The following is an 8,559-nucleotide window of genomic DNA, read 5'->3' as shown; positions in this document are numbered from 1 at the left end:
CACATACTCTTGATCTAGTGATGGCAACCCATAATTTGGTTATGGAGTAGCCTAATAAGATGATGCTTCAACCGAATTATTTTTTCACTGTGATCCACCGAAATACTTTTCTGGAATTTCTGTGAATTATCTCTCTTTCTTCTTCAAGGTGTCTTCATATGAAGACTGAACTAGTTCACTGAAATTTGTTACCTAGCCCTTCTTTAGACTGCCTTTGACCTTGACCATAACTCTGATACCATGTTTGGAAATCCAAGGATTGGCAGTTAATTAATTTCCCTTATTTTGACATTAACTTGTGATGCTTTCATTATTAGTATTAAATCTCTTAATTAACTTTTTTTATCATCAAGATTAATATCAAATGACAAATAGAAGAGAACACAAGACATAGGCACATTGCTAGGGCAAAACCCCCCTCGAGGGGAAAACCCAGTCACAAATTCTTCCTTTAGTAGATTCAATATGAGACGACCAAGACCTTTACATCTTAGACTCGAGACTACCTCCATCCATCAATTCAACCTCATCTCTATGCTTGCACCGAATCCTTATCACTATGTTTGCATCAAGACTTCATCACTGAACTTCTTCCTTACACAAGCATTGAACTTATTTGAACTTCCTTGAGATGACATCATTGAGTTTTTCGTCACTGTGATAATGTGGAATCTTTTGAATGTGATATATCATTGAATCTTTTCACTGTGATATATGTGAGTTATGTGGTCACCGTAATCTACATACCTATAATACCTTCTTGCTACAATAGTACTGAACCTCCTTACTTCAATAACACCGAAAAAAATCCTTTATGAGATGGAACCGAAATATATTCATTGTGATAGCATCGGAGTTGGTTTCCTATGATAACAACAAAGCTTATCTAGCAACCAATATGAGCTCCTTTCACTGTAATAACACTGAAATAATCTGAGCTCTGAAATTCTTATCCAAACTTTTTTGTGGTGAGAGAAATGTGAAAACATTATGCATGTATATATAGTTGTTGTCCAATATAAATAAGTCAACTTGAGTTTTCTAACAGTTGTGCCTTGATATAGGCTGACATGAGTTCACCTTATGGAAGCCAACTTGAAGAGGATTCTTTCAACAACAATGAGACTTTTATGGATGGAGGAGTCTTCACAAATTTGACTTTGACAAATAACCTAAAGCCTACAATGGAGGCTTGACCTAAGACAAATTACCCAAGCATGAAACCCATGCTTTAATAAGTAAATTTCAATAATAATAAAATTCCTTTTGCTTTTCTTTTGACAAATATATTACATTTTGACTTCAAGTACAATTATGAAGACTGAACCTAGTTACACTTTCCAACACATACAACACTCACATTGATCAAGGCACACATTCATCAATATTTCACCATTCCAGTCACAGTGAACCATGAACTGTTCATATAGTGAATACAACATTGATTTAATAGCTCAACATGAACTCAATAACAAGGAATGTATTCACAAACACTTATCTATAATCAACATTGGAGTCCGCAACTGAGATCAGGACTATAACTCTCTACCCAACCATAAATAGTTGCAGCCAAGCCTTACTTTTAACTGTCACCCCCAAGCTAGATTCCAAAGCTTGAGGTGGGGTGCTTCTGAGTGTTTTCCAACCATTCAACACATCTAAAATAGGATGTCACAAGTCCATGTTTCCTTCATCCACTAGCTAAAATAATTATAACTCACATTGTTCAGACATATTCCTAGTCATGGCAACATTTATAACACACACAACTCTAGCTCACTTTCAAGAGAAGAGAGTCCACTATAAGGAAGGTTAATTAGCGGTTAAGTTTTTTATGGGTAAATAAATCACTACTCCAGGAAATTCCTCAATGGGTCAAGCACGAGAGCTTTAGCCACAAGGCAAATCTTAATGGTTTGTCAACCCACACAAACACTTGAGCGATTCTTCTCAGTCCAACAGGTTCATCAAACTATAAGCTTCTAGTGGATTCTTCAACCTTATAAGAAATCCATTCTCTCTTAACAAAATCACCCAACAAGCCTCCCTAAAATGGTTCCTCATCTTGTGCCCCCTTTTTTTCGAGGCTCAATTCAATGTTAGAGATTACTCTTCTCCCTTTCGGTTCTCTTTCTACTTTTTCACAGTAGATACGAATGTTGCATTCTCTACCACTATGTTTTTTCTCATATGACCCTAAGCATGTATGGAAATTGATTCATTAAATGTCCTCCTCCCTACCCTTGCAAAACAAACTTCCTTTGCTTTGACACGATTTACACAGTATCCCATGACTTAACAACGTAGCCCATGTTGCTCTTAAGTTTTTTTCATTTCTTTTCTTGTTGCTTGATTTGAAGGACACATGGACCGGTCCTTCCTATTTCAGTTAAATTCAATGCATAATCAGTACATTTAATTATTTCAGCCAACCAAGACTAATACTTAAAAACAACCATTTCCTCAAACAACCTCCTAGCTCTAGCAATGGAATTTGTGTCCCTTTCTCAGTCATTTTAAAATAATTACAATTATTTACAAGAGGGAAAATGTTAACCAAGGGATGTCACAGTCCCCCCCTCCTTGAGGGGGAAAACTGTCCTCAGTGTTTAATAAGCATAAACAAAACAAATATAGTTGATATGGAGCTTTATACACACATATTTGTACAACATTTACAATGAATTTACAATTTTCCTTACTCAACAAATAAGAAAGGATATGTTGCTTGCATCTAGTCATCCATTTCCCACGTGGCTTCCTTAGGCCCAAAGTGCCTCCACTGCACTTTGACTTGCTCTATTACTTGGTTATGGAGCTTGAGTTGTCTCCAATCCAATATGCATAGAGGTTCTGGCTATAGCTCTCCCTTTGGTTCCACTTGTAACATAGTCTAATCAATAACATGATTATATTCATGTACATAACTTTTAAGCAATGAAACATGGAAAACATCATGTACTTTTACTAACGGTGGTAAGTCTAATCTATATGCCAGCAGCCCAATCCTTTCAAGTATATCAAAAGACCCATAGAACAGTGGTGCGAGCTTGGCGAATGACTCAACCTTCAAGGAACTTTTCTTGGGTCTAATTCTCAAGTAAACATGTTCCCCAACTTGAAACTCCTTACGCACCCTATGTTGATCTGCATAGTTTTTTTTCTGCCTGTCATGTGCCACTTTTAAATTCTGCCTAATGAATTTCATTTGTTGTTCCATATCTTTTAACTTATTAGGCCCAATAAGGACCATGATTACTATATCACTCCAAATGATAGGAGTATTGCAACTCCTTCCATAAAGTGCCTTGAATGAGCTCATTTTCAAATATTCTTGGTACCCATTGTTGTATGCAAACTCCACGAGTGGAAGATACTCTTCCCACTTCCTTGGTTGATGCATTACATACATCCTCACCATGTCTTCAAGGATTCTATTTGTCCTTATTTTTTTCCCATCCATATGTGGATGATAAGTTGTACTGAATTCCAATTCAATCCCCAAACCTACAAATAGTTCCTTCCAAAAATTTGAAGTGAACTTGGTATCCTGGTCGAAAACAATCTTCTTGGAAACTCCATGCGAACACACAATCTCTTTTATGAATATTTGAGCCACCTCACTAACTGAATTGGTGGACTTGATTGCTACAAAGTGAGTCACTTTGTTCAACTTGTCAATGACCACCATAATTGCATCATGTTGATTAGTTGTTCTTGGCAACCCGGCAATAAAATCCATGGAGATCACATCCCACTACCATTTTGGAATGGGAATGGGCTACAATAATCCTGTCAGTTGTTTACATTCGTCCTTCAATTGTAGGCATTCTATGCACTTAGCAAAAAAACAAGCCACTTCTCTTTTCAGATTAGGTCAATAGTAAGACTTTTTTATGGCAATGAGAGTCTTTTGGTATCTTGAGTGGTTGAAATATGGTTTAGCATGGAACTCTCTCATTATGAGCCACTTTAAATCTATGTTGTTGGGCACATAGATTTTTTTCTTGAATCTAACTAGTCCATCATCTATGAGTTGATATTATTCATCCTTTCCACGCTCACCATCTTGTTGTATCATTTCTTTTATTTGTTGATACTTCTCATCGTGTTGCCTAACATTTTTTATTTTTTCTTCAAGATCATTCCCAAAATAACTTATGGTTGCTAAATGATTTAATTGCACCCTCCTGTCGAGTGAATTGTTACTTTATTCTCCTTGTATTTTATATATCTAATTTCAAAATTAATTTTGTTGAGAATGTCTAGCCATCTGGTTTGCCATGCATTTAACTTCGGTTTCTCAAACAGATACTTGAACCCTCAATGGTCTATAATGAGCGTGAATTTTCTACCAAGGAGGTAATGCCTCCACATCTTCAATGCATGTATAATGCAAACTAACTCTAGGTCATGAGTCACATAATTTTCCTCATGCTCATTTAACTTTTGTGACTCATAGAAACCTACTTGTCCCTCCTAAATCAAGAATCCACTGAGCCCCTCCATGCAGGCATCTATACAAACCAAAAAATTCTTATCTGGATCTACAATCCTCAACGCTGGTGCATTAGTGAGCAATTGCTTCAATTTCTCAAAGCTTGTTGCACATTCAATTATACACTAATTTTTTGTTCCTTACCTTTGCAAGGATGTGATAGGATGGCCTATATTGGAGAAGTTTCTAATGAACCTCCTATAATAGCCTACCAACCCCATGAATGATATAATCTCATTCACATTCCTTGGTGTTTTCCACTCCATGATGGGTTTGATCTTTTATAGATAAATTGATAACCCATCCTTGGAGACAATGTGCCCCAAGTAATGTATTTTTGATAGAAGAATTCACATTTTCTAAGATTTTCTTAAAGCTTGTGTTCCCTTAGCAACTACAACACATCGTCCAAATGCTCTTCATGATCCTACTTGGTATTTGAATAGGCCAATATATCATCCACGAAGGCTATGAAAAACTTATCCAAATAAGGGTGTAACGCACTTTTCATTAAACACATGAAAGTGGTAGGAGTATTAGTAAGCCCAAAGGGTACCACCACAAACTCATAATGCTTGTATCTTGTCTGGAATGCAATCTTATGGATGTTTTCTTCCTTGATGCGCACTTGATGATAGCTTGACCTCAAATCGATTTTGGAGAAGATTGTTCCTCCTCTTAATTGATTAAATAAATCATCAATTCGTAGCAATGGATATTTGTTCTTGATGGTTACTTTATTTAAATGTCTTTAGTCAATAACAAGTCTGAGAGTACGTTGTAGTGAAAACACAACACCCCAATTTTATTTTCACAATAGGCATGGGGACCCTTTTTCTTTGCATTCAAACTTTGAGTGTTATTTCTTCATTTCAGCCCAATCTCTGTTTGGGGTTAAAGCTTGTTTCATTTTCCTTGTGGTTTGCAGATTAGCCTTAGTTTTTTTACTTAGGCTTTCAAATAAAACAAAAAAATCATTTTTATGAATTTAATTATTCCTTTAGATTTTAATTTATAACCCCCGAGATCAAAAATAGGACAAAGTCGCTTTAGGTTAGGCCTTAACCATTAAACAAGTGGTATTTTTATATCAATAAAATATTATATCGGAGATATCAGAGCTTTAATATCAGAGGAATTCATTCGAAACCCCCAATATTCAAAGTCGAATCCATAAAGTGGCTCTTTTCAATAATCAAATGAATATAATAAAGTGGCCATATAACTTCTGGAACTATATAATAAAGCAGTTGTCGGAGGACCCACGTTCCACGTCATTGTTTCTGCTCTCGCATATCGGAGGTAATGCATATCGAATATTTCCTTTCGAGACACATTTAAAAAACTCTGATAACATGATTCCCAGATACTCTGATATGGTTCCTCGCTAATATTCTGATATGCCAACCCTGTCGATATACCGATGTCATTTTCCTAGATACTCTAATATCTCGATACAGTTCTACTCTGATAATCCAATGTGTATCCTTCTTGACCTCTGATATCTGCTAGGCTCCGATATATCAGACCCAGTATGCATATTAATGATGGTATAATTGGAACATCGGGTTCGCTTGTATATCGGAACTTTTAAATGGTAACAATTGTAAAAACCCGATATCTTAAAACTTTCAATATGAGTTTGTGCGCATGCCATCTGTCAGGTTACATTCCCGACCTCCAGACCCGATGCTGTTATTAAATTGATTTAGTCCAAATCCCCATTTCATTCCTGTATCGCAAGTTTTTTTGATTGCCCACGCCCAAACTTCCAATTTCTGATATTTTTCTAGATCCGATTGTTGGAAATATTGAGGGGGTTAATCAATATTCCTTATCAATTAGCACTGATCCAAGTGGCTCCAGAGACACACACAGGACAAAGAGGGCTTATGAAAGCTCAAAAATCAAAGTGTTTGAATTATGCTTTAACTAGGACCAGAGCGTAGATCTCGTCATCCTAATCGTGGCAAAGCGAACAGTGGGTCAATCCGAGTCCGGATGAAGGAGATAGAGGAAGTAACAGTTGGGTTGACTTTTGCTGACTGGGCTGGCTTGAGGAGGCCACAATTTCAACTTTTCCAGCGGATGGAATCCAGCCAACTCCGACCAGATTCCAGGCAAAATTGTTGCCTCGTTAAAAAGACCCCTTCGGTCAAAAATCAAGATTTTTAAAATCCACCATATTGTTTTAAATAACAAAAAAATATATATTAAAAAAAGGGGTGGCGGGCCACCAACCCTGCCACCCAAAACCTTATCAAAATAATGAATTAATGGAGGGGTGGGCCACTACCCTTGGCCCCTCCCCCCACACCACGGAGCTATTAACAGTACACAGCAAGTCAAGGTGGTGGGTCGGCCCTTGGGGCACAGACCCAACCACCATACACTAAATGAAGCCACCCTTGAATACGTGGGCCACCAAAAAAAAAAGGTAGAGGTGAGGTGGGCGAGCCACCCAAGGCGGGCCCAGCTCAACCTCCTGCCCTTTTAATAAATTTTGGTTATGTAAAAAAGGGAGGGGGCGGGGTTTGACCACCCGCCTCCTCTGTAATAAATGGATTAGTAACCACTCTGTCCAACAGAGTTCGTGGTAAGTCTGCCCAAAAAATTGTATATAAGCCTTCATTTTTCAGTGCACTGGGGCAGATGGAGGAACCAGGAGTGGGCACGGAATTCGAGGCAATATTTTTTTAATTAATTTATATGTAGGTGGAACCATGACTGAGCGAAATTTTCAGGAGGGTTAAATTTTTGCAGTGTCCAAATGGGACAAAGTTTATGTCAATCTTACACCTCTCAACGACACGAACCTGATGGCATAGTCAGTTTCCTGGTCTGAGCAGCCTATTTGCAGAGGACCCAGAGGAGGGAATCTTTGAGGAATCTAGGGGGAATCTAAAAAATTCCTTGAGCCCCAGATTCTCAATTTCCAAGAATTCATACATTTGACAGTCGATTTTTCACTATTCAACGCCACAAATCTGATGGTGCATTCAGATTTTTCATTTGTTCATTTCATTTTCCAGCCACTTTTCTAAGTGGAATGCAGGTGTCAACATCTATGTGCAAGCAACCATTTCCATGCGATTAATGCCGTGAGATCGATGGTGTTAGCCTCCTGCTGCAGCAGGTTAATCATCTTTCATGATCGACATTTTTACATGCCAAATATGTCGTGCTATGCATGCTGCAATGCTCCATATTTGCTACAGATGGACAAAAGAAGTCTCCATAGGAGTGTGCTAGTCTAAGTGCCACTGCTGTGTTCGAATTTTGATAAGCAATCCATTTTTTGGTTTGAGGCAGTTTTTCAGTTGGAGGTACTCAAGCTGGAGTTCACTTACCTCTCCCTTCTTCTCATCACCCTTATTATATAACTCCCTAACAATTTTCCCTCTTCCCCTATTTTAATCATGTATATAACACTCCCCTATGTAAATACCCCTCCCTGGCATTATAGCCATAATTCTACTAAGTCCGGGAAATCTCAGTCCATCTGGGACTGTTTTTAGCCCATCCGCGTCATTCAGGAACTGGTTTGACATCTGGTCAGCTTGTAACCTCTCCTTTAACCCTAAAAACCCCCAAAAACCCATGTTTTCACCTTCCCCCTTGTAGAACTTCACCCTAACGTTGTAAAATCCCACATTCCGCCCCTAACCCAAAGTTCCTGTGCATAAATATTAACCCCCGCTGCATATAAACCCCATAACCCACTCAAACCTAAGTCTAAACCCACTGCGCATATTAAATTCGGAATATTCATGTGAATATTCCCGCCCGTTAACCCCCTATCCCCTCGTGTCCACCGCCAGCCGTCCGATCGCCTGCCCCACAGATCAACGACTAGCGGGCATCCTCATCCCTGACACGCCCGGCCTTTAACATCCGGGAGATGGGCGGTATTACCGCCGTACTCCCGCCACGCGTCAGGCACCGGGCTGTGGTGAAGCCCCTCCCTCCGAAACCGCCATCCCCCATAAGCGGTGCGCCACATACCGCTTACCGCCTTCTGCCAGGTGACGTCACCACCACGTCACCCCCCTGTCCAGTCA

Source organism: Pinus tabuliformis, chromosome 7 (genome assembly GCF_031772625.1).
Source record: "Pinus tabuliformis cultivar Carrire ecotype Pingquan chromosome 7, CPIR1, whole genome shotgun sequence".
Classification (NCBI taxonomy): Eukaryota; Viridiplantae; Streptophyta; class Pinopsida; order Pinales; family Pinaceae; genus Pinus; species Pinus tabuliformis.
The sequence above is the reverse complement of the archived record's forward strand: the minus strand, read 5'-3'. Positions refer to the sequence as shown.